We start from the raw sequence: 27,362 nt of genomic DNA on the forward strand, positions 1-27,362 counted from the left end.
AAATTGATTTGACCTGATCTGAATTATCATCCCTCAACTCTGTTCCAGAAAGCAAAGGGAGATATGGAAATGAGTTGATAGTCAGCAACGATATGGAGCAGTGGCTGTTCTGCTGCACATTCTTTGAAACAGAAACTAGACAGAGAATTAACAGCACTGATATCCCTAATATAACTGCAGACTGCCGGTTTTCACTCCCAGTCTATACTTACGAACTTACAAGTATCATTGTGCTGTGAGCATAACAGCCTGGACTGCTGAAGCTCTGGGCACTTGAGGTAAAACCTGAAGCATTTTGGAATTACTGACTCAGGAGACTACTAGAAAGGCTTTGTCACCTGACGGGCTCTTCCAGTCCATGTCCCAGCATGAAGAATCCCAGAAGTAAGGCTTTAGAGGAAGCTCTAAATTCCTAGAAATTCTCATCAGTGAGGTCTTTGCTAGGCACAATCCTCTGCAACTCTGTGACAGACCAATAGCCCCTATTCATGGGAGAAGACCCAGACGGAGAGGCGCTCCTTTGGATCTGAAGGATAGTATAGGATGCGGTTCGTTAATCCTTACTGTTGCACTGAAAACTGACTTTATCTCAGCACAAAGGGGGCTGGAGGGTGACCTTTGTGTTAGATAAATAGCCAGTTAAGCAGTTTGATCTGATGTAAATGTTTCTTCTGAGTTGTTCAAAAGAATGTGAAGGTCTCTCTGAGAACAGCCAGACCAGCATAGGGGAAGTGTATACGTGGCTCAGCCCAACAAAAAGTAAAAACCTTAACAACTAACAAAGAAATTTCAAAGAAAGCAATGGGCTTGAGCTCGTATCAACCCACATATTCCTTCCCAGCAACTGGGGACACCCAGCATCATGACAGTGAGCATATTTGAGACTGGTACTGGCAATTACATTGATGATGTGATTGAACTGCATTTTGTAATTGCTAGATTTTGTTAAGTGTATACACTTGAGTTTTGATTTCAGTATATTGCTGAATCACTCTGCTAAATCAAAAATCCCATGTAACATGAAATTCCCCCAAAATAAACTTTTATATTTAACATTGCACTCTCCATATGCATGGGATATCTAAAAGAACCTGGTCAGAGAGTACTGGACGGACAAGCTCAGATCTCATTGGAAGGCACTGTAGGATAATGTTCCATTGCACATTCCCACATCACCTTCTTGTCTGACCAACACATGGCCAGACAAAGCTTGCAACATCAATAACAACTGTCTCTGTCCCTTGTGGACATCTGCCACAAGTCTCAAGGCATTTAAAAGGCTTTCGGCAGCTTGTCCATTCTACATTACTGCTAGGGCTACTCATATTTGCATTTTAATTTATGTGGCAAAAAAGGGTTTCAAGCATTTTCTCCTAGTGAAAGACCTAGCCTTGGTCACTGTGCATTACAAGACCATTACAGCTACATGGGGACCTAGAAGTTGGAAAAAAATCCAGTTTCTACCATCTACACGGCATGGGCTCCTGGGAACTTACTGTCTTTATGCTGCAGACTATTTCCTGGCTGTCTGGTAACTGCTGAGTGAGGTACAAACTGCTAATTGCACTAACCACTCACCATTTCTGACCTTACACTCCCAGAGGCAAAATTCATTGCAGCTGAAAGCAGGGCCTTCACATTTGTAACACATTTCTCCCACTCCAAGCCTCCTCCAAAACATGTCTTAGAGCAAATCTAGCATCAGGCAGTATGTGCTATAAAATGCTTCTCTCAGAGCAGGCTCTGCCTTACAGTAAAATATGAAATAATAGGCTCAGGCGATAGATTTTTAAAGGCACTCAGTGGAAGTTCATTAGGAATTAGGCACCAAGGCATACCTAAAAATCCCATTTGGTCAGGAGTTTGCATCTTTGAGCACCTAAAACCTTTTTCAAGGCCCGGTCTTCATTCAGTGGCTTTGCCAAGGTTCCTTTTGTTTGCAGGGTGTGGAATAAGGGGAACAGGATTCTTTTGTCCCACGTCTCAGTTACTGTAAATGCTCTGGTGTACTTCACCTATATACACACATTTTCCATCAGAACAAAATAATTTATAAGTTCAGATTCTTGCAGTTGTCTCTTCTTTCTGGGCTAAAAGGTTTTAAAAGCTTGATCTGAAACATAACAGGGGTAAAATGGTGATTCACCTACTTGTGTTCATAGCTTATTTTACTTATCATTGCGATAGCTTAACTTCTCCTAGCAGCACTCAAATATGTTCAGATGAAGGTGACACTGTGCCATTGCTATCTTTTATTATTGTATTTTAAAAATATATTTATTCTTACTGGGGCCCAGTAACAAAATGATGATGCAGATAAATGCGCATACCTAGGTCAGAGGTGTTTAAATTCCTTCGTTCCCTTTGGGGCATGAAAAATAATTTTCTTCCCTGATGTTTAGGATGGCAGCTGTTGTCAGCATTGGTGTTAATGACTTTGTGCCCAAAAATACCCAGCAAGTGACAAATTGTTAATGATTATGTAGGGTGATCATCTTTTGAATGTTTCCAAAGTATCTTTTTATTATTATTGGTATTATTCATTGTTGGGTAAAATAGCACCGACTAAATGTCAGTCACAATTACTCACAAACAGACCTTCAGATAGGAAGCAACGGAACTGCTTAGTGTAGGTAGAGCACCAAATCCCCTACTAGTGGGAAAAAAAATGTAATTCTACTATTTGTATTCAGCATGGGATTGTTTACTTTCAGTCATGAAATATGAGGCCTAACATTACTACAAACCTTTATTTCGGCATATCTCCTGGTATTCCAGCAAGAATAAGATATTTCAAGCAATTGCCCCAGCGCTGTAAATGCTTATGCAGATGCTGAATTTTAGACATGCAGGTAGTCTAGGGAAGTTCAGCAAGAATAGGAAAATGCAAGCAAAAAAAATGCTGATACTTAGAGAAAAAAAAAAACAAACTAAAAAATTGTTCTCAGAGATTCAGGTTAGCCATGGTATTATTAAAGTAAGAACACATTTCCTTGGCTTACATCAGAAAGCTGGTTTATAGAAGTACTGCTCACAGTTATCACCATATCTTTCATTCAGTTTTCTGGAAGTAATCCTACAACAGAGGTGCAATACATGTTTTTATGAGATATGCAGGCCTCCCTTTTGTCTACATGCTCACTTCCATTTTTCGTTCCAGCTTGGTGTGTGTGTTGGGAGTGAATCAGGGTCCCGTCAGTGGTGGTAGGTGCTCAGACAAACAGCAAGTTCTGCTCAACCCGGCAGCAGAGAGAGAATGGGGGCGAGTACCGAAGCTGAGTCAATGTGCTGTAACTGAAAGATTTAGTGGGAATACGTCAGTATCAGAAAACTGATAGTTGGAAATGCGTTTGAGCTTTAGGGTGAGCTATTTTAAGTACGAAGAACGAATTGTATCTGACCTCAGAACTAGCCTGCAGGTTGGGACCCTGCTCTGCAATGCATGATGGGACTGTCAAGTACTGGGAACCAGCATGCGAATACCTCAGGGCTGGGCTTCAGACCCAGTCCCCTTCCAATCCAATCCCCTTTCCTTGCAGGCTATCATCCCAATTGCCTGGCAATCAGGATAGATATGAAGGGGAGCAACAGGAGGAGGGGGGAAACATGAGAGCTTTCACTTACTCTGTTTTTTCTTGAAAAAGCTGAAAGCTCTCAATTTCATCCCAATATGGAATGGAAAACTGTTTCTTAACTCGAACATATTCCTCAAATGGCAATAAACTGCTTTCTGCTCATTTCTATTCATTGTTCTCTGTTCTTTCTATTTACAGACATGGATTTCAGATTATGAAATCTGAAATCCAAACACCTTTTAATAGTGGTTCTCCCAGGAGATGCTCAGTATTGTCACCCACAGTCAGTGCAGATGGTGGGCAGTGCTTTAAAAAAAGCATCCCGTTGCCTGCCTTCTTTCATTTTAACAGTATTCCTTTGGCCTTCAATTAACACTGACCATTTAGGAGAAGGAAAAAAAAGCTGAAAGCCTGTCATAAATAATTATATAGTCCTGCAGTCCTCTCAGCAATGTTCAGCAGTTATTTTTGAAGCATACCAGTGCTAATACACAATCGTTAAAGTGCTTCAAGTTATTTGCTTTTTGTGCAGTGGTGAATTTTTCCACTGATGTTTTTTATTAGATGAACACAATGCAACTGACTGGGAGCCAAGAAGATCCTGTATTCTAATCCATATGAGATAAGGATTTAACTGAGAGCTTGTTGTGTGAAGCATGCTTGCCCAGTCCAAAAAAACCTAAAGTAATATTAGTAGGTAGAGGAGAAAAATGGACAATGTACACTGATGAGATAGTCGACACCTCTATTGAATGAACTGGGGCAAGAAGATTCATAGTTTGGTGATTTTATTAGATCAGGGCTGTTGCTAATTAAGTGAGTAGCCATTGCAGCCAAGTGCTTCATCTTCTGATCATTTTTTTCTTGATGTTCTTTGGAATCCTGTGTATCTTATTACGCTGTTGGATGTAGATCTTGTTATAGTTATCCATGCCTTTGCTACCTTTAAATTAATCTAACATAATGCACTATATGTGAACTGTCTGCCAAGACATTCTGGAAAATGTGCTATTGCAGGATATAGTTGCCCTTTTACAGTGGAGCAGAGAGCATTACCTTGGTGCTCCGTGATCAGCACTGTTGCTTCTTCATTTCCATGTGGCATTTAGAGTGTTGCTTTTAACCTGTGAAGCTGAAATGGGCCTTTGTTAGCTATTTAACTGAAGATCCTGCCTCTGCTGTGCAATGCTATCTCCGGGAAGAACCAAAGTAAAAATATCTAAGTCTCTTAAAATTACTGACAAAATTTGACATATGGTAAGCTTGACTTGACTAGTCTCAGCAACTGCTTTTAATGCCAAGACAGAAAAGCTATAAGAAATTCAGCTGAACTGGGAAAAAAAAAAAAGGAAGGGAGAGTATGTATTATAATGCGTTATTTTTACACTTAGATTACTTTTAACATTATGAGGAGCATTATGAGGAGTCAACAGATAGCACTACTGTAGATGTTTGGCCAGTTCATCTGCTTTAATGAGCACAAAAAAGAAATACTATCAGTCTTGATTAGCCTTATCAGCTCTGAGAGGGGCAAAACTGCATAAAATTTTATTCCTCATCACCTGACTGAGTGCGAATCATTTGTAGGGACTGCAGGTTACCTCTGCAAGCAAACAAAAAGGCGTACTGTGCCCAGACATTGCAATTAGACTGGCAGAATGTTCTGTCCAAGTCTCACAAGCTTTGGGCTTCCCCACAGAGGAAGAATTCACTTCAAAAGACTTCAGCGCTTGCAAAATGAGACAGAGGATCGGAAAAAAGTCCCATGAATCTTCAGAGATACTCTGTTTGAACAGACAAATAGTATATACAATATATTTGTGAAATAAATATTTGCAAAAACCAGTTTGTTTCTAATTTTGGCTGGCCATGCAAATGACATATTCAGATGAATGGGTCCAGGTAGTTGCACCCTCACTCCACCCACACAGTCTAAGGTGCAATAGGCATTTTAATCCTAGTAGGACAAAATAGTTGAGCTACACAGCATTCAGTCAGACTGGAGGTTGGGCAGAATGGACATGTGACCACCTATACCAGTCTGTGTAGATGTGTCCTTAATTTGTTTACATGCAAACACTTGGATAAGTGAAGCGCAAATAGCAGAAGAATTTCAAGGTTCAAATAAATGCATAAGAGTATTGTCACAAGTGCCATTTTGGGAAAAGAAAGAATCAATCATATAAAGGACTTATATGGATTTATTGAACAATTACAAATATTTATGGTAACTTGCCAACAGGAAGAGGAATTCCTACTGTAAGAAATTAACACATCCAAACAGACAGAAGAGAAATCATTTTGCATGAGCCCAAGGGCTATCATAGAGCTTGTACACAAAATTAGGAACAAACTAGGAGCTAAATTTGTTGGGTGAATTCTTTACAGATCAGTTCTAGCGAAAGATATTTTGAAAGGAAAAATTAGACTGTTGAGGATGACGTGTGGCATTTGGAGCAGGTATAGGAAGAGGAGTAATAAAAAGTGGAAGATCAAAGTACCAGAGTTCTTATTAAAAACATCAGAATTATAGATATTGGCAAGTAGTTAGGGTCAAGACAGGATGCAGCTTTCCCAGCTGCTTTAAACACAAATGGAAATAATTTACATTATTTTATTTAATTTTAGTTTAATTTTATTTTATTTTTGGAGATTGAGTTAAAATTCTGGCTATAGCTTTATTTTTTTTCCAAATGATTGTTGATCATTACTTATGAGCAACAGAAAATGTGACTGTGTGGGCTGGCTATAATGAAGCTAGGATTTTGTGTTCATTCATCACAAGATGTAACCCTTAAGTGCATCTGTTATCTATTTCGAGATCTTTTTTCTTACGGGGTAGGTTTAAGGATGATTGAGCTAATGAAGATATTTGTTGAAAATCTTCAGGGAAGCAGGTACATAGAGGCTTCAAGGTGGTGGCTCTGTGCTTGACTCAGTCATGACAGAAAAGTTACAGGAAAGTTGGGGTTTATCTTAGCTAACTTTAGTCTCATGATCCTTACTTATAATTTAAGACAATAGTTAGGACTCTGCTGCAGGGAAATTCATCTGTTATCTTACACATCTATCTTATGATGAGAAGGACTGGCATATGAATGCGCCTCTCTCTCTCCATTTAACATAGAGAAAGCCTAAATAAGAGCCTAGGTGAGACACAACTTCTAAATATCTGAAATTGGATAACATAAATCTTGCCTTAGGAATAAATTGAAAATCTTCAAACTTGCTTAGGGTGAAACCTCCAAGGAGCTCAAGGAGATAGCTCCTGCTAACAGCTGGTAGGAACCGAGGTCCAGACATCAGAAAAGTACCTGTGTACTCCAGTCTCAGGTGTTAGGCTCTCTCCCTCTAGAAAAGGAGATGTATGATAACAAAAGTCTGCATGAAGTCCCAGCTGATCTAAAGCTCTCCAGTCGTTTGTTGCTTACATATAATTACTCTTAGCTTCAGGACCAACGTAAGCAAAGAGCTGCTGACAGAAGAAGAGGGAATGAAGCTAGGCATAAGCTTGAACACAGTCACATATAAGAATTAGCACAGAGTATGGAGACTTGTATTCATATTCTCTGTGCAAACAGCTGAAGCTGTTTAAGGAAATACCTTCTCAGCTGTTTGCTTACTGGAAGTTTATCGTTCCTGTGGCAGTGCTGGTGGAAAAGAGCGTGTATGCGTCAGCAGCTCCCACACGCGGACCTGCATCTTAATGCAACACCGTTTTTATTAATGGTTTCAGCTAAGATGTTGGACCCTAATGTGGCCATCAGGGACATGTAGGCACAAATTGAATTCTTCGGATGCTGTCGTGAGTATGCAGAAGGACAGAGTAGGCAGTGGAAGTCTCTAAATTAGAAGCCCAACATCCACCAGAGATGCTTTATCAAAGCCTTAAGTCAGTGCAGAATTTGGTTCATCTTCAAAAGCCTTTGTCATTCATCTACAACTCTGTATCACAACAGAGGTTTGCTTATGTAAGGGACACACTTCCTGCTAGAGTGAGCTTTTGAAGGTAACAAAGGTTTAAATGCTTAAATGGGAATTAAATACTTGACTCCTGCTGACTTTTAGTGGGACCTGGCTGCCTGATTGCACTTTGCACCTTTCAAAGGTTTCCCTGTGTATTTCAATGCACTGTTTCTTTTGCATACATTTCTCTGAGATGTCTTCAGTCCTCTCCTACAAACTGCCATGCTATTTTTTGCATATTCATATCTCTGTATATGTATCACTCCAGTTTGGAGAGGCCAACTGTTCCCTCTGTTTTCAAATGAAGATAAAATGAATCAGTGTTACTTCCACCCGTATCCTTGTTCCCCCAAATGCTTTCACAGATGTACTAGGAACATGCAGTTCTGTGGTCTGTAACAGTAATACCCCAGACTGGGCTGTTTTCAGAAACCACCCTTTAGGGAACTGTGCAATTATAAGTAACTCAGACCTAGTAGGAGTGATAGCATGTTACATGAGGAAGCCTCCCATGAGGGTGCTCAGATGACAGCAAATCTTTAGCAGGAAAAATGTTCACAGAAGCAAATGATATCTGCAAAAGTGCAAGCTTCCAGACATCTAATTTGTTTCCGCAGGGGAAACTATCTTTCCAACAGTGGACAGCCCAGTACTTACTAAATGACTTTAAAGAAACTCTACTAATTGAAATATCCTGTCTTTTCAGTATGTTGTGTACATTTTAGCTTACTGTCTGGAAGACTGATACAAATCTGTACATTCTCTCTCCCTCAGACTAGAAATCTAGCATGTATTCCTGACTATAAGGAAACTTCTGCTTTGCATCCTGCTGGGGGAATGAGTTCACATCACAGCATCACTGCACGTCACTCACACTAGCTCAGCACAGGTATCAGTGTAAGCTCAGAATGGAACAACGAATCAAATCCGTATTCCTGATGAGGGAAAAGAATGAGGGAAGGACTGAAGATAACAAAGTACAGTGGGCTGGTGATGAAGACCAGGGGGAAGGGAACGGTCTTCAGCTGGTAGACCTTTAACCTATGCAAGACGAAGCATTTTTCCTTGATGTTCCAGTAATAATAATATCAGCATAAGAGTTTAATAAGAGTAAAGAAAAGGGAAGCCATGCAAGTCTTCCCTATATGTGAGACACTGTCAGGTTCCACCAGCTGTGCTGGCTTGCTTCCTGTATCTGGGCTCCAAAATGGGTGAACAGAAAACTCTGAGAGAACTATTTTAAGAACTCTGGCACTGAGTAGAGTGGTAAAGGAACAAAACAGCAACAACAAGAAAACCAACAACCCTCCACTTCTTTACTGAAATTAGAGTCTGTTGAAAGCATTTCTGTTTGGCTGCCACAGTTCGCCAAGCAGCCTAATGTGCCAGCTATTAGTACCCAGCAGAGAGCGTGTTTGCAGCTATTCAGCAAAACTATCACAAGTCGTTAGCCAAGGCAAGAGGGATCAGCTGCCGAACACTGGAGCTGATGAAGACCAGACCTATTAAAGCAAGCAATAAAATAAATAAATAAAAAACGAAATGGAGACTGATTTTTGCTATTACTTTTTTAAACCTAATGGATGACATTTGTAACTGGAAAGGATGAGTCAGAGTGTGCTGTGCCAGTATGGGGTCTTTCTGGTGTTTTCATCTTGCTTTTCTTCCTTCTTTGGCTGGGACCATTCTGTTTTGTAAGTTGCAGTTTCCTTGCAGTGTTAGGGGAGGGGTGCATGCGTGTGTATGTGCAGGTGTATAAATAGTGACCATAGCTCAGCGAACTGAAAGTAAGGAGCAAAATTACCCAACTCAGAGAGAAAATCTGTAGGGAGAAGTGAGACTACTTTACAGTGCTAGGACCTCCTAGATATGCTATTGCTGCCAAAGTGTTATTGCTGCCAAATGTGGCAGTGACGTGAGTGTGGGAGGCAACCACCCACTCGCTAGTGAGGACAAAATGGACACAGCTCAGTCTCCGCAACCGCTAATCTCATCCAAAAAGCTTTAAAAACACAGAACTGTTTGTCCTTTTGTAGCACATGAGCAAATAGAATCCATTTGCTACAGAACTTCTTTATTTGTAATTACATATCTTTAGCACATAACTAAGAAACAAATTTTATAACAGTTGTTGCAATGATATTAGAGTCTGATTACCTCAGAAACAACACACCTGATTCCAAATTCTGGTCCCATAAAGGTCTTTCTATATTGCAAGAGCAGCCTCTTATCATTTCCCGGTAAGAATACATTGAGGGTTCCCTGGTCTAGAAGAGTCTTGTGCTGGTATAAAATCAACATTGTTTTACAGCAGCTTCTCTTAGCCCACAGCACCATATCACAGGATTCATGATAGGACAAGCAAATTCCCACTAGTACTATCCCTAAGACTCATGCAAAGCCATGTAACATAGCTAGGACCGCTTCAGCTTGCACTAAGGGTTGGTCCCCCCCATGACTTCTCCAGGTCGCAGGAAGGTGCAATGCACACGGAGAACCTTTGCCTCCCTTTTCCCACAGCAGATATAGGTCATGCTTAGCACAGCTGAAAATTGAGCCCTCAGGCAGCGTGCTATAATGAATTCACTAGATTAGCCTGTGAAAGCCAATGTGAACAAAACAACCAGCTGGTTCAAGAATATTTTGTGTTAATGTGAAAATGCTACAGGAGCGGAGAGATAGGCTTCAAAACTGCACCCTTTCATTCCTTGGAAGATTATCACTGTATTTTCTTTTATATGGGTTGTTATAGCCTGCATATGGCTGTGAAACTGAAAAGAAGTGCAATATTTTCCTTCTGTATGCAGTGTTGTATGTTGTAGTCATTAAAAATAACAGACAGTGTCTTCTTGAAAGAATGCGATGCACCTTGGTAAAAGACGATTCCTCCAGGACTTGTATCTGAAGATTTAGGATTTTTAGATTTTAAGATTTTTTTTTTAATAGTGAGTGCTGGAATCCAGCCCACTGTTTAGCTCTTTGCGGCTATCTTTTAAAAAATTCTGGACAATTAAAAGCACTTAGGAATATTGACAATCATTATTTCTAAAGAATTTGGAAAAGTAAAGTAACAGACATAGGGTAGTAGAATTCCAGAATCAGAAATTGGAAAGGTATTTTGTCACTGGAACTGCAGTGATATTTTCGGCATAGATCAGTGTGAGAACAGACTCCAGCCCATTGTTTTGCTTTTGTCCTATGTCTTATGGGTTATGTTGAAACTCTGTGCTTTAAAAGTTTTGTTGTTTTTCCTTTAGCTGAGAGATGTCTTTTCATATGTGAGCCAACCCACCCACATTCCTTTCCTGTGATTATCCTCAAGAAATGGTATGAAAATTCCATACAATGTGCATACCCGATAGTGTCTCATCTACACTGGAAGCCCAGTTTCACTTGATTAATAGTTTCCCCTCCTTTCCAGTTCCCAAGGAATGTGTATTCCCATGAAGAGCTTTTGGAAAATGCATGCATGGCAATTACTGCACTGGAGGAATCTCTCTAATGGATGCCACTCTTACCATGAAAAAGAGGTAGGTAAAAACAGCCTCACATTTGGCATTTGAAAGAGTGAAAGACAACACTTAGGAATTCTAATACGGCGTTGCCCTTACAGTCTCCTAAGGAAATCCACCGTAAAATACAGTATGTGCTGAGTGCAGGCCTGGCCACCTAAATATGGATTGCTTTTGGCTTCAGCTATTTAGAAATCCCCAGAACAGGTGCCAAATTAAGTCACCCTACTAGCTGCTTTCCATAGTTGAAGGTCAGTAATAGTAATATCATGGACAGGAATTTGGATAGCACATCTCAGAATTCAAGAACAGGCTGATTGCCCTAAAACATCAATGCCTTCTTACCTCAGAAAACCTCAAGTGCAGTGCAGCTTAGTTTTGCTTTGACATGGAAGCAGTTTACAGCTTGTGAGGAAAACATATTAGTCTTTCATATCAATGTTAATTTATGCCACATTTCCTATCTATTTATAACTCAAACATCCTAAATTAGAACTATTAGATGCAAATATATTATAATCTAACAGAAGGCAAAATATTCCATAAATCTGATTTGATTAAGGGAAATATTCATTCGTATATGGCTGACTAGCTTCTACAGTTGCAATTTCAGGAACATGTTTTTCTGAAAGAACTGCTGACAACCCATGTTAAACTTTGAAGATTGGTATGTTTAGACATAATTTTGCTCTCATTTAAATCCTACTTTGTTGTCTGCTTGTTTCTTATTGTCGTCTTTGTTTCTTAGAACACTGGCATAAATGGAGAATTTTGGTTACTTGAAAGCTTTTTGATCTCCTATTTATTTACCACCTGCAATTATAACTCTTTCTCGGTGACATCACCCATTGGCTGCAGTGAAAAGAATTATGATAAATGGCTGAACAAAGAATTATTGACATCAAGTGGAAAATAACTAGCTGGAACTGATGAACTCTCAAAAAGCCTGTTTTTATGCAAGAATCAAAAATAAGAAAGAATACAATAGGAGGAATATAGAATATACTCCACATAAACTTGCAGTGCCAAGAATCAAAAATCTTGTGAAAGTGGTTGGTAATACAAAATTAACTATTCAACTTGGCTAGCTAGAGAATACTTACAAATATGAATACAAATATGAATATAATAATTGTGATATATTTCAGTAAACAGTGAACTAGTACAGCACTTGTTGTTTCTTTTTCTTCCAAACCTACTTAAATTCTAGCTGGGTGCACTTTCTGAAATATCCTTTGTCATAACTGAATTTCGTTCTGGCAGCCAAAAACAGCATAAATATATGGCAGATCCCTAATTTTATTGGTTTGACATTTTGCCTTTTTCTTTATTTCTCAGACTATTAGTTGCAGCTATCATGCATGCTGCTCTGTTCATGAAATTTAAGTCCAGACTGTCAGCAGGTATAAATCATTATAACTCTCTTAATGTGAATGGAGCTACATTTGAACTGTGTAATTCAAGAATCTAGCCCTTTTCTGAAACATGTGCTGGTATGTACTACTGCTTCTCTGTGTAAGCTGAAGTCATATTGACCTTAAACAGAGACCTTAGTTATATTTACTAGCAGGACACAGAAGTATGCAATGCCATCCAATTCCCTCTATTAGAGGTGAAATATTGCTTAATGAGGATTAACAAGCAATTGTTCCTGGGCTTCATCCACTGTTGCAGTACTTCATAGTATCACAGTGCAAAATGAAGGCAGGTAATATAGCATGTACCAGTTGTAGTTTTGGCCTCTTCTTTTGAAGGAGCTGGAACAACAACAGCAACAAAATAGAGAGAAGAGTTTCTATCAGTTTACGCTTTTGCTGTAGTGGACAGTAGACTTACCTACCTTATTTTTGGTAGTCTTGGCTTTTTATTTAGAAAGAATGTGAGCTCATTTGTTTCTTCTCCCATATAATAGCATCTATTTATCCTGGGCAATCTTCAGGTTAACATGGAGTGCAATTTTACAGGTTAACTTGGAGAGCAATGTACATGAAGTGCTCATAGCTATAGATGCATTATAGTTATAGTTGCATTAGAATGACTTTTCGGTCAAAACTGCTATGTCTTTGTTCACTGGATAATAGGATTTAAAAAGCTATTAGACTTCAGAACAAGTTGAGAGATGGCAGCATAGAAAGATTCAGTAATAACCCATACAAGAACAACAATAGGCATATATAGCCTTGCAATCAGCTTTTTTCTGTGTCCACAATCTTAACTGTATTTCCCATAGCATTTATACAAGCGCTGTGTACTAATAAGTATGCATAATGTTAAGGCTTTCCACTGTATGTTGAACTTACATAACTTATCACTTCATAGTAGAGATGATTCAAATGCATTATTTTGTTCAAAAGCAGTTGCCCTCTGAAACAACTTCATAGGTGCTCCTACTTCAAACCTAGTTACTGAAATCTAGAAGACTCTTGTATAGCTTATATTTACTGTTCACTCATCAAAGCTGCTGTGGGTTTACAGCACTGCAAAACAGAAAGAAAAGCAGGCACTGTGTATGCTCTCATCCACATGGGTCTATGTCTACATTAGTATGGAATAATACTTTTTGAAAATCCATTAGTTCTGCAGTATGGGCCAACTAAATCAGATATGGTTTAAAACAAAGGTTTGAGAGTTCAGGCAGACAGTGTATGTAAACGAGATGGCAGAAATGCTATATTCCTCTTCTGGGAATCCCCAGGAGAGGAATCCCCTCCCCATTCTTCTGAGAACCTTATAAATAAAGAAAGATGGATATCAGAAAAAGATTTTAGAACCTTTTGACTGATCCTATGAGAGACACATTTTGTATATGATCCTTTAAAAAATGTCAGCAACATTGCCTTTGCCTTTCTTGATCTTTGAATCAATACCTTCTGGCTGGGTAAGAAACTGGCAAATACATTTTGCATCCAAGCCGATTCTCTCAGAGCTGTCAGAAGCGACTTTTCACATGGAGCATCATTTATGTGACATTTATGGCTTCTGGCAAGCATGGACATAGACATGCCCAAGAGTGCCATTCTTTTCTTTCTGAGAGGACTAACCTCACAGCCATTCTTTTACTCAAGAAGCCAAATATTTTGTGGCTTGGTAGATTTTTCCGTCACCCCTTTTGTTTAAAATTATATATGTAGTCACTAAAGGGAACTGTAAGATCTCTGCCATCAATACACTGATGTCACTCAGCTCCACACATCTTTGCTTCATATCACCCAGGTGATGTAGTTCCCCAGCTTTCTTAATGCTAGGTTGAGATGACTCCTTGGGTGAGAACTTCATGCCTGAAAAACAGCTGGGAGAAGCTGACAGATTGAGACCGTACAAGCCGAGACCGAAGCAACAATTTTGGCTACTTCTTTTTAGCTAGGCTTATGATGTGAGGGTATCTTGTTGCACCTTTGGCTGCACCTGGATACGTTGGCAGTAATAGCAGCCAGGGTATTCTGTTTTGTTCTGTTCTCTCATTTAGGAACATGACTGTAAATGCAGACTTCCTCTCATTTTGCTTGTCTGGAGTAACCAGTTATAGAATCCAGGTTTTAAAACCTTTTGAAACATCAGCAAGAGTAAAATATGGTTTCCTTTCTAATTCTTGTCTTTTACCACATTGGTGTTCAATAGCTGTACTGGTTTCCAATTCAATTATAGATGCATATTAAATTACTGGCTTTGTAGTTCACTGTGTTTGAAAGACGGATGGTCTCTTACAAGGCAACATGCTTGTGGTCCTTAGGTTTGGATTTACGGATGGATGAACTTCTACCCTGAAATTCTCTTTACTTCTTGGTCTAGTGTGCTGATTTGCAGTGAATACTGTGGATACAAGCTTTAATAACCTAGTATTTTATTTAGGGGAAAATTGCCTACCTATAACCTCCATTTTTACTGGTTGGGAATTATCCATTGGTAATTGTGTCAGTTTAGATTTATTTACAGAGATAATTTTTATATAAAGTATACATTCATCCAGAATAATTTTGACAGGTACACTATATAAATTGATCTAACAATTGCATAAATTGTATAACTGTTGTGGATTTTAAGAGTAAAAGTTTACTAGAAAATGTCCATATAATGGGTGGTACAGAAAGTAAGGCATGACTGTGGTTTATCAGGCACAGTCATCTGAAGGTCTCACTTTAATCATATGTGCTGTTAGAGAAGATAGTATTACTTCATTTGTCAGTGTAGGGGGGTGAAGCTATTTCACAAGCTAATATAAACACAGTTAGCTATAATCATTTATTGGATTCAGTCCCTTACTGTTACGCAATGATACACAGCTGTTTTACCAGGTCAGAGTGCTTTTCTCTTTAGTTCATGGTTAAGTGTACATGATGAGCTCTGTGTTAGCTTTCCTGCACTGAACACACATTCTTCATAAATGTTTTAGCAATACATTCAGAAAATAGATAGCATAGCTTGTCAGTTTCTACACACTATCATAGTCTGCTGCTGTTCAGACAAGATGAGGACTGAGTAAGTGTTCTTCCATCGAAAAACTGTGCGAGAACTCACTTTCTTTAATAATTTTTATTAAGGCTTTTCAGTTAAAGTACCTCTTCAGAGCTTAACAGAGTTGATGGAAGCATAAATGAAGCCAAGTTTTGCAGTAGAGGCCTGTTCCAAAGACTAGCAAATTCAATAGCAGACTTTTCAGTGATTCCGCTGAATTTAACACCAGATCTTCAATGCAAAATTTGTCTCACTGTAATTTAAGGAGGAGACAAGACAGGCATTTTGAATGTATTTCTTTTGACTGGAAAGCATTGTATCCAATGACTGTATTTTTAGCATAACAAATCAGGTACCTTCTTTGAGCATTGTATTAACTTGCACTACTGATATGTCCATCACATTCATATCTATAAAAAGACGAAAGTTTTCTATTAAAAAAAAGAATGCTTGAATATAATTAACGGAGCCTGCTCTGCTAACTGACCTGAGTGTCAATTTGAAGAGATGGCCAGATCTCCAAAATTTTAGAGTTCAGGTTCAGATTAGATAAACATCTATGAGAACAAACTTTCTTATCAGATTGCAGCACTTCCACTTGGCACCTCAGCTGGAAATACCAGAAGAAAAGCCTTTATTTCAAAGCACGGTCATTTCCAGCTCTAGTCCCTGGTGAAAATCAGAAGTGCCAAACCACTTTTGCTTATAAGGGTTCAGTGTAAGTTCAGTTCCAAATATGGGCTAAGGGTTTCTTTTGTTTTTCTTCTTTTAAGCTTGTGTGGGGGCTTAATATGTAAGCACTACACTTTTGTTTTAAACCTTAATTGTTAACCAGGAGGGCCTTCGCTTTTAATTGCTGAGGATGTGACTCAATCTAATAGTTTTAAAAAAGACTACTGATTTTGCATACATTAATTGTCAGGTGTTGTGTAAAAGAGAAATGAAGTGGTTAAGGTACTAGATGGAATTTTCCTTAAGTTAGTTATTAAGCAATCTCTTTTCCTCAAAATGCAGAGGAACGATCTTCTTTTGCCTGAGGGGACTTCAGCAGTAATCGTTTACATCCCCGTAGAATAATCTAATCATCACACTTCAGCATAGTCTGGGAGTGGGAGGGAGGAGAGACTTCTTGACCACTTTTGATGATGTTATTTCACTTTGGATAAAATAATATGAATTAGATGACAAGGTTTAACACACACACACCTGTTTATATTCAGGCAAATGATTAAGCTAAAAGAAAGACTTAATCTCAATGTTTACCTCAATTGATATTTAAATGAGTGCATATAAAATAGAGCAGTTTCAGCACGAGAGGTAGAGTAGAGCCTCCTGTCCAAAACATGCTACATCCAGATATTAGACCATCGTTGTGGATAGCGTGAGTTCAACACCTCTGAAGCAGATGAGGGATGCGAGTTCAGGGGTTTCATGATCCTTCTGAGTGCTTTAACAGGCAAAAGAGAAGAGGATGCAGCACGTCTTCTAGCAATTTTGCTCTATGTACAATGCCTGGTCCAGCAGCTGTATACTGAGTATTCCTAAATCCCGAGAGGATTTACGTAGCTGTGTAGTTGGTACATACTGCTGTGGTTTGGGTGGTCTTGAGCATGCTGACAAGCAGATATTGGAGGTGACATTCTTCTCAGTACTTCTAACCATCTTAATGTTAAAGAGCTGATCATGGCTGCTACTCCTCTGTATTTGATAAAGGAACCATCAGAGGTCTACTCATCCTACATACAGTAAGGCACCCCCCCTTATGATGGGATGAACGGTCCTTTTGAGATGTCTATTTCTCCTCATAGTAGGAACACTGAGGATAACTAATAGCAATTCTATCATTAAATATTAAGGAAGCCTATCCTGTGGAAGTGAATGCATTTATGAAATTCAGACATCTATATTGTTTGGTACAGGCCGGTGGGGGTCTATAAAAAGTAAACTTTTGAATATCATTAACAAAAGTAGGAGGCAGACACTGACATCTTTTTGTCTGTGTAGCTCTCTGTGCCTATTTGGTATCTATCCTACCTGGGCCTGAATTCTGCTCTATAGGTGCAGTTTTAAGGCAAATAAATAACATTTAATTTTCTTTGTAAAATGATTTCAGGTAAAAATGCTATATTACATTTTAAATTATTCAGGATACTATCTTTAAAACCTTTGATAAAGTTCAGAAGTATATTTTTATGTCTTGGTTTCCCCTTGCCCAAATATCCAAAACAATATGCTTTGCCTGAGTTTCATGTAAGTATTCAGATGGATTAGCTGGGAAAGATGCCGTGATTCCTTTAAAAACTTTTTCATTGTTGTCTCCAAGTTAAAAGTGTTGATTAGGGTTAAAACTATTGTGAAAGTTGCAACATCTTTAGTTCTGTTAACGATTTTTTTAAATCTCAGTTAAAAAAATCAGTAAATCTCTGCTTTCTTCATTTTAATTAATTCCTGTATGATGTTTTTAGTTCAAGGATCAGGACTTTATCTAAAAAATGGAGCTCAGAAGAGCTTTGTGTTCTCATATAGAAGCCAAACGTGCATAGAAGATAGAATATGGATCTCCCTCACGGTTGATCTGCAGAAAGCATGCTTGTGTTGCTACATTCCTAAGACCATAAACCAGGATGGCTGCTGTAGCACATAGCTCTACGCAGTCATATGCCAACACAGGTAAGGACAGAAATGCCCATAGGACAGGTGTCATCCTGAACTGCAAGGCTAGATAATCCATCCAGTTTCTAATTCTGATGTTCATATATGGAGAAGGGGCTTATCTCACGATACAATGAAGTACGGCTGGTCTGAGTAGAGTCAATCAAGATTTTCCTGCTACTTGAAACAGGAGAGCTGATGATGATAGTTACCAGAAGGTCCCCCAAGGTAACACAGCTGTGTTTTAGCTCAATGTAACATCTTTGCCTAGAAAGCAAGAGGCCTGGCTTACCTTCTCCCTGAAATTACTTGCTTGCTGGGTATACTTTCCCTAATTCCTTCAGGGAAACATGTGGATTGTACCTGCGAGCTGTCTGCACGGTGGAACAGCGTGGATTTAGGCAACAATCCAGCAACCAAAGCCACTAATCCTGTTATCACAGTTATTTCTCATTTCCTCCTGTGGATTTCAGCTTCTTAAAGAAGGGAGACAATAGCCTTTGAATACCAACATCATCAGGAGACGTGTTCAATATGGGCCGTACGATGCTGCGCTTATAATCCTTGACCTATACTGTGAGGTGGGAATGGAATGGGCTCTTTGCAGTCCCTGACTATCCATTTGGCACACTCCAGGGCAAATTTATTCTAACAGCAGTTGATTACCTGTCTGGAATAGGAGAACTTCAGAGAAGGCCAAGGAAACAGAGCTGAAACGCACATCTGTTCAGATCACAGTGCTGATGAAATTTGTGAAATGATGCATTTTTCCTGTAAAAAAATCCTAATAGCACCTTTCCTTTTGCTGAAAGTATGATTTTTCTCTAGAACTTAATTAACTGATATTTCTGTTTCATAATACACTCCTCCTGTTACTAACACCATAGTTTCCTGCACAATATACACGTCAGGTGTTTCTTCTTTTTGTAGACTGTCAAACAACTGTAGCGTGGCATTTGCTATTTAACAAGACAGAGCACACACTATCCATTGCTAATTCTTCTTCAGAGCAGCAGTTGAATTAACATAAGCTTTAAGTGGGCGTTATGTATTCATTTGCACATTTTCTGCTGCTCCTGCTGACTGGCTTAGCTGCAGTCTGCTAAACATGACAGGACTGCTGCACCTACACAGTGCATTATAGAAGTCACAGATGCCTCAGGTGGGTATCTCTGTATGACCTCAGGCAACAAACTCCAGGTTATTAATTCTAAATGTTTGGGGGCAGAGAGAAACAAGCTTCTTCCTCTCTCTACCCACTGTTTCACCCATCACTACCTGTAGAAGACACATTAAATTGGCACTCTCTAAAACTTGCTTCATCATCATGAGTCATGATTCAGCTTATTGTCCTTTTTCCTCCTGTCTCTTATTCAGGTAAGGTATTTGTTTAAAATATACCCAGGATACACTGGCTGTAAAAGAGAGGTTTTTGTTTACATCAAAAGACTGAACCTGGCAAAATGAAGAAAATTGCAAAACTTGATTTTGCTACATGTCTGCTACAGTATCCCAGGCCTGAAGGATTTTAAGCATAACCTCTCCACCGAGCAGACTGACATAAAGATGTTAAACTGTTTACTTAAGAATAAGATGAAACCAACAATGCCGTTCTCGGCTGTTACCTAGACAAGATATTAATTCAGAATTTTATGTGATAGCTCTCAACTATGCCTCATTTTCCTCTGGACAAGCATCATTTACAGGAGAAATTTAACACCATGGCACCTTTAATTCTGATTAAATCAAGCAATATAAGCTATTTCTAGTTCTGGAAAATATAGTCGTCTTCTCTTGCCTTCTGCTTGGAAATTACTTTGTGTGGCTTGTTTTCCCAAAGCATATTAGCATATTATAGTTTTTGTTGATGTATTCAGCGGTAATTTCCAAGACCACATAGGAAGAAAAGTGAAGTGTTTGTTTTGATGGCTTATCCAATCATTGCACAGTAAGGAGAGAATTCATTCACATACTGCTCTTCATTACTCCTTAACCATTGCTGTGGCCGCTTTGTGTGAGCTGCTTCAGCTACAGAAGTGCGGAGGCATGTCTAACCTCTCACCTTACTGACATCGTTTTATAAAGCAACGCGTGAAAGGGACTATATAAAAATGTGTGTTTGAGGGGGATGCCTATATTTTCTATGGAATATATCAGGAGAGCTTAGGCATTTTATAACAAAACTTATGTCCTAACTTTCACTTTAAAGTGTCCTTTTCTACAGCCTGTGGATGGTATGTATCAAAACCTTAAAGACTGTGAGGTGTATCAGTAAAAGTATATCAGATATTAAATATCAGGCAAGGCAGCAGAGCCATTCCAAGGGCCAAGACTGTGACCAACAGTGCATTAAGCTCTACTGTAAGGTAATAAACCTTTCTCATATCGCCAAGTAAGGACATATAGCACAAAATGCTTTGCTTCCTCCTCTGCTCCTTTTGGTAACACTTATTTACTGAGTCAGACCATAGTGGACAAAGAAGATAGGAAGGATGGCTAACAAACTGCAGCAACACTGCAAGAGCTGAGACAAAGGGGCTGATGTGCACACATATCTCCAGTTATGCTCACTTACCATTGCAAATCATGCTTTATAAATTGCTCCTTTTGCTTTTTTGCTACTGTAACATGCAGTATGCATTTTTCTACCACTAACAGGATGCTATTTATGAGGCTATTTGGTAAAAAATATCTACTAGCATTTGAGCCTCACTTTAAAATGTTAAACATAAATCCTTTAGAGATAAGTAGCTTGTTTATATTCTCACATTCTTTTTTTCTGTTTTTCTTTTTTTTTCCCATCAGTGGCTACTTAGTTTAATGACATATTTGTCTCTGAATATTGTTTTAAGTAATCCTAGTGCAAACGGCTTGCATGCAGTAATTGAACAATAAATTAACAGATTACTTTTCAGCTAAAGTAGGTGAAATGTCCCCAATGTGGGATATGACATTTTGAAAATTATTTTTGGAAATATTTCACAACAGGGAAAGGCCAGATAAAAGCAATTCTATCCTGAAAATTCACTTGAGCTAAAACAAGGGAGTGCTACAGAGAAACATCAGAGAAAGTTATTGGACTTTTGGGACATTTGTTTTACTTTTTTTTCTTCCAGAAAACTAAGAAAATTATTCTGAAAAACTGTAAACTAGCTGTGGATTTGTGTGTGCATCAAATTCTGGTGATGCAAGGTGCCAGCTAAAACAGAAATTCTTAGATAATTTTATAAGATGTTTGTGTTCACTAATGACTGCAAGAATCATTTGTTAGAAATTAGTTGCTGGTGTTGGAATATTAGGCCATAACGTTCAGATACAGACAGCAGAACTTAAGTGTGTAAAAGCTTATTTAGTTAGTTACACGATCTGATCTTTAGTGGTATCATACTCAAAGCTGCTACTGGCCTCTGGAGAAGCCATTTAATGACTCATCAGCTTTAGAAATGAGACCGTAGAAAACTGGATGGTAAAGCCAAACATAAGTAATGCTGATTGAAAAGCAAAACTTTTCAAAGTCTAATGTTTTGTTTAGTATATCAATCATTATAAATAATGATAACCTCTGTATTTAGCTTTTGGAGGCGTTTGCAGTTACTTTACACAAATCAATCGCCTTCAGTAAATTAACCAGTATGAATAGTACTTGCTAAAGGAGTTAACCCTGTGTATGCTTGCTGAAAAGCTGGTCTGAGGCTTTTCCAACACATTCCTTGCATGTAATGAACTATTGGCTGGACAGGGACTTATTGTCAGTTGGGTTATGTAGCTCTGTTAAGGTCGATGAACAACCCGGAGACTCACTACTCATTAATCTGGGCATTGGTTGATAGTTTGCTCCTAAATAAGGAAGTTCAAACATTTAAGGGAAATAAATAAGTCTGTAAATAAAAATAATTAAAAAAAAGTAAATATGCAAAATAACAGTACACTCATTAAAACTACAAGTGTTGCAAATAGAAGCAATTCTGTTGAATTCTGCAGAATTGGTGTCCCAGAATGCTGATCTTCAAAGCCACATGGGGATTTGACTGTATACTTGCTATTAACTTTGATGTGAAAATCTCTGATGATTATTATTACTGTTTTGTTTTTGTTCAAATGATTCACTTAATTTTTTAACTGAAGAGTTACTTTTTTTTAAAGGTACTTCACTGGGAAACTCATAACATTAGTTCTCCATCAACGAATGTTTAAGTTAACTACAGCTAAGACAAAAAATTAGAAACAATGATACAGAGCTACAGCTTTTCAGTTCTAGCTGCTCTGACTTTTGAGAGATCTGAAAGGGTGTATTGTGGGTGGCACAGGGGAGAAGGTAGATCCAGGCCAGCCGGTCTCACCTAAGGGTCTAGTTCAGCCCATGGCATAAAGAACAGTTAAGTTACAGCAGCTTGCTCAAAGTCCCACCACATCATTCTTGTACTTGGTAAACTGCAGAGGTCCTTCAGCTATAGCTCCTTAATTGTAATGAAGACCTGAAATAAGCAATAGTCAAAGGCAGTTGGGTTAAAAATGAGGGAATTACACACTAGGTTTGCAACTAAGGCCAAATGAAATCTCTATTATTTTGTTTATAACTGATCAAATTTGAGTGTATGGTTAAATATTACTTTAAAACATTACCGCTGTCCTGCTATCTAGATGCAGACTTGTACTCTCACATATGTTTTTGCACATGTATCTGCATATGCCCTTTTGCAAGGAACCAAATTCAGATATATGGTTGTACAGCTCCTACACTACACAATTAGCCCCAGGCTGCAGTAAAGAATGTAGTAATGCTCTAAGATTGATCTTGCTTTTTATTAACTATTTGAAAGCTAAAAGCCCACCCTAAGCGAATTACATGGATTGAGATTCTTCTTATCCTAACTTCATGTATTTCTAGATTCAAATCCATAAATTCCCTCCATGGTCATTGGTCATTTCCAAGGATAACTAGTGCCAGCTATCTTACACATCTCCCTAAGTCTCTCCCTGTAGGTGCCCAAAACATCTGTGTAGGTTGCAGATGCAAGTACATTACTAGCTTAGACTAGACTAACGTTTTGGATCACTGAAATGAGTGATGTGAATCCTACCCATCTAAGTTAACTATTGCTATGTACACAGTCCGCGTGTTTCATTTGGAAAATGAGTGTCAGAATAAACATCTCCCTCATAAGGTCTTAGAACTTAAAAATACAGGAAAGTGAGTTTTCTGGTTAAAGGTGACATGAAGTTTAAACATTTGACTTACGTTTGAATAGTGCCTTAAGCCCTGGGCAGGCATTTTTAATAAGCATATGTAAATAAATTTTTTAAACCTCAAAGACTCACCTCTTCTGCTAAAAATAATGATTAAACGCTAGATCTCCAACATCTTGTGAAGCAAAAGAGATTGTTATAAGAAATGCGTTCAGCTGAGAGTAAAGAAAGTGATAGATGTTGGATGTTGGCCCAGAGTCCAAACCATTGACTTCAAATTGGTAATTAGCATTTTTTTTGGACTGAGAATGTTACATTCCTGACAAAGAAAACAGCAGCATGAATTTCCTTATTTAAAGTTTCAGTCTTTGTTTGACGTGATTATATTAATGCACAGTATGTAGCAAAACTGCCACCTGTGCAGAAAAGAATAATCATGAAAGGTAAGTGAAGAAAGAAATGTATCCTTGTTGATTTGCTGTTGTCTCCACCAGTGCTTCCTAGATATCAGGGTATAAATAAATTAGGTATGGCCATTCACTTCACATGTTCATGCTTTTGAGGATAACTAAGATGTTTAGAAGTTCAGTACTGCCTATTTGGCAACTGATGCCAAGCTTTTTTAAATTAAAAACTTTTGCTGATATAAAAAGGTTTTTATTCTATTCCTCCACCAAAGAGAGAGATAGCAGCACATGAGTCTTACACTGATTGAATTTTTGCACATGACCAAAAAATCTCAGCTTGTGTGACATTGAGAATTAAAGTTAGAATGGAGATGAGTTTGGGTAGATGCGAGCTTCTTCCTTAGAAAAAATTGACTAACTCCACATGGATTCTTTGGCAATCTGTTTTTTGCGGGGGGAGGTACAATGCAAGATTAAATAGCAAAATAGCAGTAACCTTTTAAAGTAATATTTAACCATACACTCAAATTTGTTCAGTTATAATCAAAATAAAAAGGATTTTATTTGGCCCTTATTTGCAAATATAGTCTGTAATTCCCCCATTTTAACCCCTAAATGTTTTATTTTTCAGTGACAGCAGTTCCTGTAGGGAGAACTTACAGGAGATGATCATGCAATAAGGCTTTGAACATGACAGCGTGAAAAACTTTACTTCTGAAAAGGAAAGAAGGGAAGGGAAGGGAAGGAAAGGGAAGGGAAGGGAAAAGAAGGGAAGGGAAGGGAAGGGAAGGGAAGGACTTTAAAAGTGTATAGTACTAGTGGAATATGTCTCTGTTCTGTCATTCTGCAGCATTACTTGCACTGGGGCCCAAGTTTCTGAACATACACCGATATAAAGTACTTCCCAAAAAATCACCTATTTTAAAATTATTACCTTCTTTTCTGGTTCTGTTCTCAAGTGAAACTGCTATAACAGATTCCTGTTACAGATAAAAGTCAATAGAATCTATATTCTTCCCACATGAATCTTTTTTATAATTTGCCTTTAAAAAATCGTGGCTTTTTGTTCTTTTTAACATGGAATTTTTTTCAAAATATATATTAAAATGTGTACTTTAGTGTTTGTATTGAATGCTAAAATACAGACAGAAATATTTTCTATTGGTAAATACAAAGGAAAAAATCCTTTCTAGGTAGTCACATTGCTGGAAGATTTTTTAATATCTGTTTGACTTTATTCATTTTGCCTGGAATTGCTGACAGCAATCATTCACTAGCTTTTATTTAGGGCTTGATTTTTGTTACCTTGGCTCAGGAATCAGTATTTCCTTAATTAATGAGTAATCCCTTTTTTATTGCGTACTGGCTGCTTCATAAGTAGGTAAAATTTGGTATATGTTGCATTGCTCAAACAGTCTGATACTTCTGATGCTGTAAAAACAGTCACTCTTCTGCATCTACTGGTTAATGGACAGCAAAACTTAGCGAACATCGCCCAGTGGGCATCAGTCTATGATTTCTCCTTACTTTGCTGGTGTTCTCTTTAACTTTTTTTCAGTTCAGTTCCACCACAAACATTGGTGGAAATTTCCCTGCCTGTGTACATATTTTATATTGGAGTGTCATTAAATAAACTCAAAACCATCAGGATTTGCACTCGAACTCTATTAGTCTTTCGATTACAGAACAGTGTTAAACCAGCTACTGGCTCATAATAATGGTTTTACTAGAAACTTCCAACCCATAATAGGAATTTGGCCAACATAGAGACTGTTTGCATGTGTTAGGATTTGTGTTGCAGCCCTGTGCTCTTCCTAGTCTCTCCCATCTCTCCACATGCAACGGATGAGCTGATGCCGCATAAGCTCTCTCTTTGGGGCCACAAGGTTGTGTCCAGCCACTCTGCGCTGTTCTTTGACATTGAAGATGGTTTTGCACAAAGCAGAAACCAAGAGCCAAGTCTCCAACACTTTCCTACAGTCAGGGCTGCGCTGGGCTGTAAGATTTGATTACCAGCAAGGGGCAGAGTCTGAAAGCATGGAAAGAGCTAACTCCTGGGAACTCTGTATCTGTGAGTATTCAGGGGCAACTTAACACTTGCCCGCTTTTGTTAGGATCTTGCTTATTATGAGGAAATCTATCAGTGTAGGGTCTCACAGCTGCCAGATCACATACAGCATACATTTTAATTCTCCTTTAGTGCTACCCTGTTCAGGTGAAACTACCTAGGGATGTTGGCTTGACTGACATGAACAGGAGCTGTTTTGTTTCCCCCTTTTCCCCAAATTTTATTGGGGAGGTGGGGGAGAAGGAAGAGGTAGATTGGGGAAAGGTGTCAGCAAGAGAGGGAAAAAACAAATTGTAGGAGATAGGCTTCAGAAAAAGTAAGACTGAGTCAAAGAGGATCTCTACAACAGAAGGGCTGATCAGAGAATGGTGCTTTAGAACTGGGCATTTAGTCCTAGACCTAGGTGAAAGCTAGATGACCAGGGAGAGTGAATAACAAATTATGGGAGACAGATCCCTGAAGGATGTGCATAGACAGCTTGATGAGGAAGCTGAGATAGGGAAATGTAAGTGAGGTTAGGTGCTACCATCCACTTAAGCTTTTCCCTTTGCTTCATAGTATGTGGATACATTGGAAAGGTACCCAGCAGAGCAGCAAGGAAGAGTACCCTGTTGGAGAGTGCTCAAGCAGTACTGTACTGGTAGAAAAAAGTAGTGTAATCATGGCATAGCACTGACTTAGGTAAGCAAGCTGTGTAGAGGTGGCAACAGAGCGTTAGCTACCAAAGAAACAAACTTCTCGCTGTCTTTTTTCTTGTTATAGCATTGTCTTCTTCTGTAGATGCTGGATTAAAATGGCAGAATGTCAGCTCATTTAAAGAAAGAATTACAAAATATACAATACTTAAAACTTTTTTTTCTTGAGGGAGGTCTTGAAGGCTTTTTCTCTTGCTGTACTATACCTGTTTGCAAGCAATTCCTCTCCAGTTTCTAATTTTGAATATTTGTTAGAAAAGCTTTTCACATCAGCTGGCAAGGTGACAATAGAACAATCCTGTCTACAGTAGGAGCAAATATCTTTTTCAAAAGCATTATGCAAAAATAAAAGGGACATAAGCATTAAAATCAAGCACTTAAAAATATGATACGGTGTCCTTGATGTGTCCTTCCATCATTTTAAGATGATGTGAGACAGTGGATAAGAAAAAAAACATATTCCTAGGCAGGTTACTACAACCTCTTGGGACAAGTTCAATAAATTTACATATATTTCATAATAATTTTCCTCCCTTGCATTGTCTGCTGTTATATGAGTGCGCTGTCTGCTATTATATGAGTTTTAATAGTGCTACTCAAAATTGCTACCTCAGTTATTCCCATTGCACTTCCCTGCATTAACTGATGGCCACTCTTCCATGAGCCAAATATCAGCATTATATTCAAGGACAAACTAATTCCCTCTTTTCCATCTTATATTACTTTTTATAAAAAAGATAAAATTGAGTTTCAGAGATAACATTCTGTTACAGTAAAGCTTTATCTCAGAGTTGTAATATAGTTGAAGGGAACAATCACATTTCTTCTCTGATAGAGTCTTCTCCTGT

At 38.4% G+C, this 27,362-nt stretch overlaps 1 long non-coding RNA gene across 1 annotated transcript in view; it reads left to right on the forward strand.

The window, feature by feature from the left end:
• The window catches only part of LOC104143841 (uncharacterized), a 120,358-nt gene that overhangs the window by 89,493 nt on the left and 3,503 nt on the right, over positions 1 to 27,362 (forward strand). Inside the window, exon 2 of the long non-coding RNA XR_693989.2 lies at positions 10,963 to 11,071. This is a non-coding gene — a long non-coding RNA (uncharacterized lncRNA). The remainder of the gene's footprint in view (positions 1 to 10,962; positions 11,072 to 27,362) is intronic.

The sequence above is a fragment of the Struthio camelus genome, chromosome 1, assembly GCF_040807025.1.
Source record: "Struthio camelus isolate bStrCam1 chromosome 1, bStrCam1.hap1, whole genome shotgun sequence".
Taxonomy (NCBI): Eukaryota; Metazoa; Chordata; class Aves; order Struthioniformes; family Struthionidae; genus Struthio; species Struthio camelus.